Here is an 11,360-nt window from a genome sequence, read left to right on the forward strand (position 1 = left end):
CAGTTTTCTATTCCCTAGTGAGGAGTTGTTGAAGATAGACTAAACATTTGTAACATTGTTATGCGTTACACTTGTAAATAATATGAACCATCAATTTAATCAATTCGATTAATTCTTGTAAATTATCTTTCTTTGCTGTTAAAACTTAATGTTCACAAATGTTGCCGATATTGTATTCACTTGTTATTACGGAAGTATGCATCAGCACCATTGAGCTGATGAACTGTTGAACGAAACTGTTCCAGATCTGCCAGACAACCATCGCAAACATCCTTGGAACCATAAGCAACATTCCATCATGGCTTCTGAGGATAGTATTCCAAAGAATTCAGTAGATCAGTAGATCTATGTCGGCGTGGAAAATGGCTTCAAATGAATCACATTCATAAATAGCCGAGGTTTTTTTTCTTCATTGCACGTATGTTGCACATTAAAATTGCACATTTTATACATCGACATTAAAATTACCCATCATTGCTAACGCCAAACTAACTTCTTCATTGAACATTTATTTCATCGTTTGACATTCATTCAGTTGCTTATATCTACTGGCGACCACCAACGACCACATCATAAAAGGAAACAGTGCAACGCGCTAGCATCTACGCAATAAGAGTGGTTATACGTCCGTTATGGATTAACATCTTTAGGAAGTGGATGAAATTATGGTTTTCATAAATCGGCCATCGACCTAAAAAGAGGCTTTGGCTTCATCCCAATGTTTGCTTCTTATGTTTATTTCCTTCGTTTTGGCTTACGTTCGTTCTGTCTTTCTGGATGCACGGGCTCTTGCTGCATTTATTATTTCAGTTCACACAGATTCAATTCGCTGCTGCTAGTTTTCAATTCTCTTGTTTTATTACAGTATGTTTCCGTTTAGAGATCCGTCGAGTGCCAAGTACTAACACGATAAAAGATTAAATGGCTTCACAGTTCTTTGGGCCATTTCGGAGTGGTCCAAATAACATCACAGTGTCGTGTTGCCTTCAAGGACCAGGAACATTATCCTGCTGCTATCCTTCGTCGCCATTTTGCTCGCGATGTTTTCTTTACTAGTTTTGTGAAGTTCATCATGTTATTGTATACTGTATATATATATATCTATGACAAACATGAACACGGATACGGTTATATTACAGTTTCTACTTTCTCGTCGTTATGCTCTTTAAATTCCAGAGAAAATGGTTTTCATTTACGGACCGATTGAATTCGTAACAGGCAATGAAGATATTCAATTTCAGCTCGCACCACCAGCGGTGTGTGAATCCGCTGGGGAAGCTATCAATGTAGTACAAAACATAATACTCGCGAACCAAGCGACAACTCTCTAGCCATGTTCGAACGCAGTTGGTGGCACAGCCAACTGGGATGGATTTAACTACCAAAGACTCCAGCAATGTATGGAGTTGATCGCTGCAGAGCGGAAAAAGACAAATGGGTTCGTGAAGGGCATAAACAACACGACACAACGACAGACAAAAGTCATCTAACGGGGTGTATCGTGGATAACACACTCGCAGAGAGCAATAAATTTTCCTCCAAGCCATCGGGAAAATGATGACATCAGAATGGAATGCATCACCACGCAACGACGAAACGGATTCAGTCAACATTGTTCTCTTGCGTGAAATGTACGGCGACTCGTAAAGCAACAGTGGATTGTTTTATGGTGAATTTGTTGCAAGATGTAACGAAAGGAAAAGGTTAATGTTTTTGTTACAAAGCCAAAACTCCCTCTGTTTTACCAATAGAGAACTACCATATTTCGTATGTGTAGAGTGAAATTCGCTAATGCACGATCTGGCACAGGATTTTATTAGTGTCGACATCAATAAAACATCACTCGTATAAAGAGCCGACATATCCGGTGGTGCGGGAGTATAACTAAGGTCCTAATTTATATTTTTAGATTTCAAAAACGATGTAGCGTGTGTGATGCAGGTTTTGACCTATATTGAGAATGAGCAATCAACATTGGGAAACATGTGCCAAAGCGACAGTGATTTCATTGATCATTTTATTGGACACAAACGGAGAATGCAAACTTTGATTTCTCAATAACGCCTGACGGGCGAGGTGACCTAACAAATTGCTGCAGTTAGTTTCACCGAATGCGATTCTACAGGTGTTGCGCAATTTTTGTTAATATTAAAATTTTATCACTCGGAACCGTATGGCTGCGCGAAAATATCCAAACGGTCGAGAAAAAAATCAATCTCGCAATACGCTGCGGGTGTTAACATCATCACTTCATTAGCTCAGTAACCCGGTGTGGCCGGTGGAATGGCGTCAATTAAATTTAGAACCGTCGCCAACCGCCTCCTCGCAAACCACTTGTGACGCCACGTCTCATAAAATAGCATAGCACGGCGGCCAACAAAGCGATTGCATGCAGAATGCGAAATAGCGTACCAAATGGCACTACCAAACACGAACGGGGCTCACCATGATGCATTGATTTATTTTCGAGTAAAAAGATTAATGTGCTCGCCGCTTCAGTACACATGGTTCACGTTTTGTTGTCGTCGGCACCATCTCTCCACGGCCATCGGTGCCCAAAACTGCATTCCACTGGCACGAACTCGAAAGATCTCCTGATCCGCAACTAATGCCGCATCCTGCAGCCGCGCGGAGTATTGCGCTGGGCGCCACCGGCCGGCCCAGAATACATTGCTAAACTGTCTAACGAACGATGCACGGTGCTCTATTTTTAGAATGCAGCGGCGATCGGTGCACTCTTACGCATCACTGTTTGAAGCACTCCCTAAACCAGTGTGCGGTCGGAGAGTGCAACGAACGCAAACTAGCTTCAAGAAGCTCTCGCTTTGCTCTTAGTTCAGAAACATTTACTCAGCTGGACTCCTCGGACTAAATGGGACAGAAAACTGAACCATGTATATGCCACATTTACCATGGACCCCACATGCAATCGCGCACCATAAGGAAGCTGATGTTGGTAATGTCTCCACGCTTGATTAATCTTTTTCCGCCTTCAACGTAATTACACGAAACGAAGAGTGTGGGCCAAAATTGACCAGAATTGAAAAGATATATGAGATCAGATATATGAGATCAACCGATTTTAAATTCTCTTCGACTGTTTTTGGAAGATCATGGAACAACTGTGTTTCGGTGTTTGGGCAAACTGATAAATTCGTCAAAGGGATCTATACTCATTTGGCATTGATTTTTGAATTAAAATTTGGCATTTGGCTTCTGCAGATGACCCGTTTGCAATGCACCGACTGATCGATTCTTGTTTGATGGACGGCATTTCCAAACCCGCCAATACGACACTCCCCGTACGATCTTCGAATAAGCATAATTTTATCCGAACAAAGAGTGTGTTCATATTTATTTGTACAGTTACTCACCGCCATGTTGAGTTACGTCTGATGGTAGACAATTAATAGACGAGTCGGTTTCGCTTTCTGTACTTGGACAACACGACGCCTTGATGGCAAGCATCATAGCTAGACAATGAGTCAACAGTCGCGGAACAGAATACAACATTTTTTTTTTCATTTTTGTCAAACATGCATTGTCCTGATGCTGATGTGCAGACAGCAGACTGGACGTGTCATGCATGAGCAACGTTAGCCACGCTAGCTTACTGAATGGAAAATGTTCTAAACTTAGTTTCTTCAGCTGTCTGACCATTGGACTTTTTTAAATGAAGCCTCTATCGCGCACTTATGAGATCATTGAGTTTGTCACTGTCAACCAGCAAACTTTGTTGGCAACGTTAGCACCCATTTCGAAACCTAATTCCAAAAAGAGCATACAGTTGCATGTCTGTATCTTTCACGACATGCACCCGTATGGAGGATGGATGCCTCACATGACGTTTTTAATTGAGACAACAAAATTTATGGGAGTCCATTTGCCACCAGCTGATCTTCCAACGACTCTGCTCAACCAAAACTGCTTTTACGAACCAGCATCACCATTGCCATCGCTTCAGGCTAGCGTTCACTAATCACAATCACAATTGCTGATAAGGTTATTAACATTGCTGAAAGTCAGTCTTCTGTGACGATGGTGTCGACCTATTGCTTGCAATCCTGCCAGTCAGCGATACCATCGAAATTGATTAACCATTCCGTGCGTCCTATGCCACGCGAGACAAGACAGCAAACCCTGCGGCGACGTTAGTAAAATTCTGAAGGGATCTTTCCCACATGTACGAATAATCGGTCTTACAAGAATATCTTTCCTTTAAAACAACCTAAACCAAATTGTCCACAGTTTGACAATCTCTCACAAACGACGCGTCGCTTCTACGCATGCAGCAAACTTAACGTCGCTGAATTCGTTACTCATTAGTCGCTTGGTCTATTTTTACTTAAATTACGCTAGACTGTTATTGCACATTATCGTTGACCTTCAGAACTATGGCTCGAGAATTCGAGAGCTTAATCTACTTCGCTCGTCCGAAATCACGTTCTCTGGCGTATTGTCTATGGCGTATACCCTGATAGCAATGACTGACGATTCTCAGGACGGGTACATCAACAAGGATTAATTTAAATCCGTTCTGCCGAAAAAGCAAAAAAGGAACTTTTTCCGACCTTAATTCCTCAGTTTGTTGACTTTCGACCTCGTCGAAACTAATAATACTTTCACTAATACTATCTTGCACATGTATGTGCAATGAATTTTGGTGTGTTCGTTACGTCACCAGCCAAATACATCATCAATGAGACTCACATCCTTTTCCAAACGCTTTGTGGAAGACTGGAAACTGGAAACAGATGTCTTAGGCAAAACGAAAAGGAAAGGAGTGATGAACAACAGAAGGTGAAGGAGCGATGAACAGGTCACTCCTTCACCTTCCTTTTCGGGTGACGTAACCCCCAAGTCGTATGGTCAACAAATAAATCTCAGGTATGGCCTTACGCCATTTCGAGTTAAATTAAACCGTTTACGAAGGGCCACACCTTTTCTCGGTCATCTGTTACGGACAATTGAATTGCTACAACTTTAGGCGTATCGATGGAATGCATGTCTTTTCCACTCCACGGCACACCAAATGCATTCTTTAGCACCTCCGAACAAGGCGCAGTCAATTGCAAAGAGTGCAATGGAAGCACACAACCCTTTTATGTCTGAATGTTGTTTCAACAATCAATTGACGGCACCGTGTCTTAGATTTGCATTATGTTTTATCGGATGCATTTATGAGCTGAACTTGACGGGAGGCTTGCGATCGTGGAATGCCTTTGAACGATAACACGCATCTTTCTAAAATAAATTTAGCCTTGCAGTAAGAAGACACACTCTTCTCTATGCGCAGTATGCAATCGTATGTACTACTCATTTCGACATGCGTGTCAACACCAATCACGATAAGTGCGCGGACACGCTTCTCGCGTTTGTCAATTGGTTTGCGACGATCCAGTATTGTCATCAACAGCATAATGTGCGTTCCGAGAGTTGCCAGGCAATTGAAATAAACGCCAAACGGAATTGCGTGCAACATTAGCATATGCATGATGAGCTGTGGAACGTGCCGTGTCATACGAATAATTGAAAATAATTGTATTCCACTGGCGCATATTCCAGTCCTCCGGGAAACGTAACCGCTAGAATTTCACGAAACGAGCCTTCTTCTAATAGACGATAGGACTGTAATTTTTTACACCATGATCCCTTATGCCAACGGTGACTGTTGGAATGTTGGAGCATAATATGCCACTCAAATTAAACCCTTCCAAGGACAGTGATTGAAACACCAGAAGCCGTTGCTTTTTTCAAACACGTTCCGAGACCGCTTTATGTCGCAAAGCAGAACTGATGAGTTTGCCATTCCTTATTTCAAGGCTAAAAAAATAACTGGACCCGAAGTATGTTATTTCCACCCTATTCTATCAAAATTATCTTAAAATGTTTTAATTACGAAAACAACAATCGTTTTCTTCTAGTCAGTTCAACGGCTTTTCGGACGAAGCGATCACAGTCATTAGTACTATTATTTCCCAATGAACAAAATAACAAGAAATAGGCGTCAGCCCCACTTCACATGCAAGCACAACATTTGCGTGCGGCTAAGTGGGATAATAACAATTTACAAATTAAACGATTGACTCCAATCCCCAGGGGAGAGGTGCCTGTCACCTCCAAGTCATGGTGTCTGAGCGTTGAAAAGCGGCGTGGTTAAGTGGTCCCACATTACTCAATTATGAGCATAGTCGATCGATTACAGGAACTCGCTCATAGGGATTACACCACAGTGTTTTGATATGGGTATGGAATAGGAACGTTACATAGTCGAAAACAATTAGATGCTTGTGCGACACGCTAAAGTAGTTTCACATTTAAACGATATCATAAGTACAAGTTTGTGAAACGGAAGTTCAATATACTTTCCGTTTTGCACGGACTGGAAAAGGAATGTTTGCCCCTGGTTCCACATGGTTTCCAAAAGTCCACATTGCAATGTGCACAGACACCTTATAATAGAAGCAGCCGTGATTTGGGATGCATATATTCCGTGCCTGGTTGTCTGGCTGCTAGAAGGCGAGCATCACTTGAATTAATTGCAATCTATACATATTCAAGTACGTGATAGAAATCATCTTCAAAATACTCTTCCAAAGTCGTAGCTACTATACCCAGAGTCTGGATATAGTCTGGACGGATATAGGATAGCTTGAATGTTCAAAGTAACTTAACGCCCCATGTTTTGCCTTGATATAATTTGGATGTGGCCACAAGGCTGTTTGACTCAAGTTTGTCGGAAAGATCCGCTCCGATGACACGCTCTGGCATTTCCAGTTCTACGCCTAGACGATGTCTGATTCGCAAATTTCACCTAGTATCAATATTGAACAGTTGCTTCGTTGCGTAAACTAGTCGCATTGCCAGTGAAGCTTACGAATATCTAACGTTGTGTAGTGTTGTTTTGGTCGACTTTGCGACGCTTCATGCCGTCATGAAACGTGCACGCACGAACCGCTTACATGGCGTCGGAGAGATGTGTCTTTTTCAGTGGCGATGAGTCATCTGTCTGGGAGAAAACTTATCTCTACTCTACAGGCGCCGTTCTTCCGTTCAAGCAACGTCTACAATGGAAAAAGAAATTACAGCTGACAGTCATCCAGCCCCCAAACCCACCAACAATCGAAGATCCATCTGCTGTCGTGTGCCCGTCGTGTACAGGAACCGTCTTCTTTGTCCGCAAACACAAATAATGCTCATATTTCAGGCACAACACGCGCACATGCCGATCGTAAAATCACGCCACAAGCCTCTTGTAGACGGGTGGCATGTTTACGAATTAACGAAGCCAACCGAATGAATTGTTGGCAGCAGTTGAGTTTTTTATGCTGTCCTCCAGTGTTCATTTGCACCCGTGTTGCACCGGTTCAAGATGCAACATCGAGTCCTGTAAATATGAGCGCCTCATCATGCCGTTCCTTACCGGAAGAACCTCAACCAAAACATAATATTCATCATGAAAAATCATTAGATCAACATTGGGTGGTGGGTATGCAGCAAGAAAGTAAACAAATATTCTAACACAACTCGAAGCAAAGATTGCGTGGCAAAGCCCGTCTTCGTCAGATAGAACAAAAGAATTCATCGAACGGCTACATTATCATACCTATCTACTACCGTACATACCGTGTTAAAAAAGGCCGAGAGTTTCGAATTTAAACTGCTGTTATAATACCATGAACTATCTTTTACACCTTTTAACCACACTAAATACCTCTCTGTACAACAATATGCAACGTTGGGTGCTACTTTTTTGCACGCTTTGAATCCGTTTTGCTGCAAAAACTTGCATATCGCAAGTCTTCTCCATAAGTTAGTTGTTTCTATGCTAGCGACTGGGTTTTCGGCAGATCTCTTTCGCTAGGAGATTGACTGGTACATGAAATTAAGAAGTACACACTAAACTGGCAAAATATTTTAGACCCTTTAGAAATTTGGTACATTTGAATTTTGAGTAGTACGGAAGCTAAAAACATGAAATCTCGACCGTGACCCATGAAAATTGTTTATTCAGAAATGGAACGATCAATTTAGTTCAGTTATTTTATCTATTAGAACGGCCAGATCCGTATTAGGCATCATCTTAGAATTTTGCATTCAAGGTTGATGCAATAGTCAGGGTTCGACCTGACGTCTTTCACTTAGAATCCGATTATTCGGTGGAGCGAGACAAATGATCTACGGGCAAGTCACGAGAATAATCAATGAAAGCTGACAACGTTGTTCGTGTGGCAGTATGGAGTCGAAGTAAAATTTGTACATCGACTCATCACTATGGATGAGATTTGGGTATATCACCATGTTCCTAAATCGAAGCAAGAGGCTGCCTGAGAGTGGTGTGAACGTGGTTCTTCGGCTCCGAAACGGAGTTCGTGTCCCAAAATCGGCTAAGAAGGTGTTAGGATCAGTTTTCTGCGATGCGAAAGGAATTTTGTTTAAGCTGGCAAATGATGGCAAATACCACTTCATTCGGTAAAGAGCAGAAATGGTTACTAAAGGCACAGTGAATTTTTCAAAAAAGTTGCTGTACGCATACGTGAAAAGTAGTTCGACAGCTGTCAAAATATCGCTACGTATTTGTGCTAAATGAGCGTCAACAATTATTTGTGCTCTAAAAATCGACCGTATTCAGTAGTAAAAATATGGTTTTGCTGTTATGAAAGAAAAACGAAACAGGGAGTTCCCGCTTCGGCATTCTACACTATATTTGAAGCGAAAAGTCTTATTAGCACTTACACCGAAAAATGCGACCTTCCGTGAAGATTCACAGCAGTCGCCTTCCACAGCTTCGCGTTGGTTGCGTCGCACTTTCCCACGGTTATGACATGTGGTGCGTTTAAATTTTGTCTCATTCCAGCCGGGCCAACAGTTGTGCCTGTTCGTTTCACGTTAGTGTTTTATAGTAATTGGCGTAATTTTATATCTAATTTTAACAAAATAATTGTTCATGCGAATGTATAAACCGTAAAGCAGCCGTTACGCGTTGCTGATAATGTGGTATAAATGCCAAATTAAACGTTGTTTTGGTATCATAGTATGTGAAGTAAGTGTCCTGGTTACAGTTAACACATTTCGTTAACGTATAACATATTCACCAGTGAGCGGTTTATTTGAAATTTAAAAGTAGGATAAATTAATTAATTAAATTGACACAAAGCTATTTTTCCCCATTGATGCAAACTTTATAATGTGGCATACAGTGCAATACTGTGATGAGATCGCCAATTAAAAGGAATGTTGCAACCCCAACGCCAATCTCACAAAAACTCACACAGAGAGCATGCAAAGCCGAATGGTGCGATATTTGAAATGGGGCGTGAATTGTTGGCGCTATAGGAGACAAGCTGACGAGGAAGAGAATCACAACGTCGGATCGGTTTGTGGCACTTTATTCGAAGCGATTCCTTTGCTGGTGGTGGAGACTGACGATCGTGAAGATACTGCTACTAATCGAGACAATGACGATGCAATGCTCCATCTGCGTTCTTCCATCCAATTAAGAGCAGTTCTTGGTGACATGCATGAATTCCTTTGCGAGGCGTGAGAGCACGGGATATATGCACTTGTTTGCAGCATTGCTCTCACTATCGGCGAAGCGAACATATGGCTTGTCCTGAAGTCGCTGTTTTCAGTTTGGGAGAACTGAGTAGAAAGAGAGAAGTTTGTGGGTGGATCATTCTTGGTTATCGTTACAATGGGGGAAAAAACGGACTATGGGACAACTTTCCTTCGTGGTACACTAAACTCTGCCTAGCACAGTTTTCGCTTCCAATACACTTATCTTATTGTCTAATGCCTCATGTCTTTGGTGTCAGACCCTAAACGCAGCATGAGTAAAAAGTGGTCTGATCCCAAGTTCTTTGGTGCCAGTTTTTCAGCAATAGGTTTAATCTTTGAACCACCTTTTTGTTATTATCAGCCTTCCTGCCCAATTGTCACTGGCAAGGCAGATAAGACAAAACTATTTGTAGCATGTAACAAAATTTATCATGGTCAGCATTGACGGCTGATTACATCCTTGTGGAAGCACAGTACTTATGCAGCCGTATAATGAGTTTAAAAACTTTTTTGGAATGCAAGAAATAGCCAAAGCAACTATCTTTTGCAGATTGTTGCCTACCAATTTAAAGGTTTCATCAAAGTGCAGTTTATCAGACAGTGTATACGACTAGGTCTCCACATGTCAGCATCCAGCATTGCACTCGATGTACAGGAATTGTTGATCAGAGCAATCAAATAACTATCGCAGAATACGAAGTATTCCGTGGTCTTCTGGATTGTCTTGGACAGAAGTGCAAGAGCAAATCAATTTAGGGTGCCCTCAGCATTGATCAACAAGTCGTCGTGTGAACTCAATTTGCCACATCATTGATAGCAGCAGAGAGCAGCACGATTGGATGACAAACCATTGTCATCTTCGTACTCTTAGTGTGGCTTATTTTGTCCACATTGTACTCTTGTGCAAAATTAACACATTTATATGTTTTGTTTTCTTACACATTTACTGCGTAGTTCAGTGTTCATATTAATTTGGGTCAACTATCCTTATTTTATTGCATCGATTTCGCATTGTACAACGCTGTTTATCAAATTTTGCGGTTCGATAAGAAAATCACAGCTTTATAGTTTGAAATACACTTCATTATTCAGTATAGTCTCCCTGGACATCACTTGTTCCAACCAGATTCCCATTTATGAATTTCAAAAATTAGTTGAATGGTATGATAACGTTGATAGATAGGTAGGCCGAGCTTTAAACAAACCAAATTTCAATCGTCACACAACTTTTAGACACGAATTAACTTCTGCATTAATTTATCATCAAAATAGTAACCTAATAATTATCATTAGTAAAAGTTTAAAATTAGTAAATTAAAATGATCAATACAATACGAATACATATAATATGTTTTATGTCATGATAAACTTAATTAAGGGATATTTCCTTTGAGTTATCGCCGAGGTTAATCGTTGCAGTGATTTGCCGTAATAGTAGATCAATCTGTACGCCAACCTTTCGTAGCGCATCAATCAGGATGCGGTTCACAATTGTTATAGTTCTATTTCACAGGCTTCTGTTTTAAATACTCGAGTTGATTGCACTGATAGTTGCTGATAACATAGAGTTGTGCGATAAGTCGAATAAAAGTGATTTTAGCGTGAAGTAAACGCATGTAGAGTTTGTTTGGTAAACATATTAGAGGCTTATAGCAGAAAAGCACGACGTGCGACTGTATGTCTATGGATCAAAGACAGTGATAAGCGGAGCACCATTGAAGTTTTGTTTAACAGTCGTTAAGTAAAAATGTCTTCCTTGTTGTTCCTGATGGCCTAGCAGAGACTAATTTTGTGCGGGGAAA

The sequence above is a fragment of the Anopheles bellator genome, chromosome 1, assembly GCF_943735745.2.
Source record: "Anopheles bellator chromosome 1, idAnoBellAS_SP24_06.2, whole genome shotgun sequence".
NCBI classification, from domain to species: Eukaryota; Metazoa; Arthropoda; class Insecta; order Diptera; family Culicidae; genus Anopheles; species Anopheles bellator.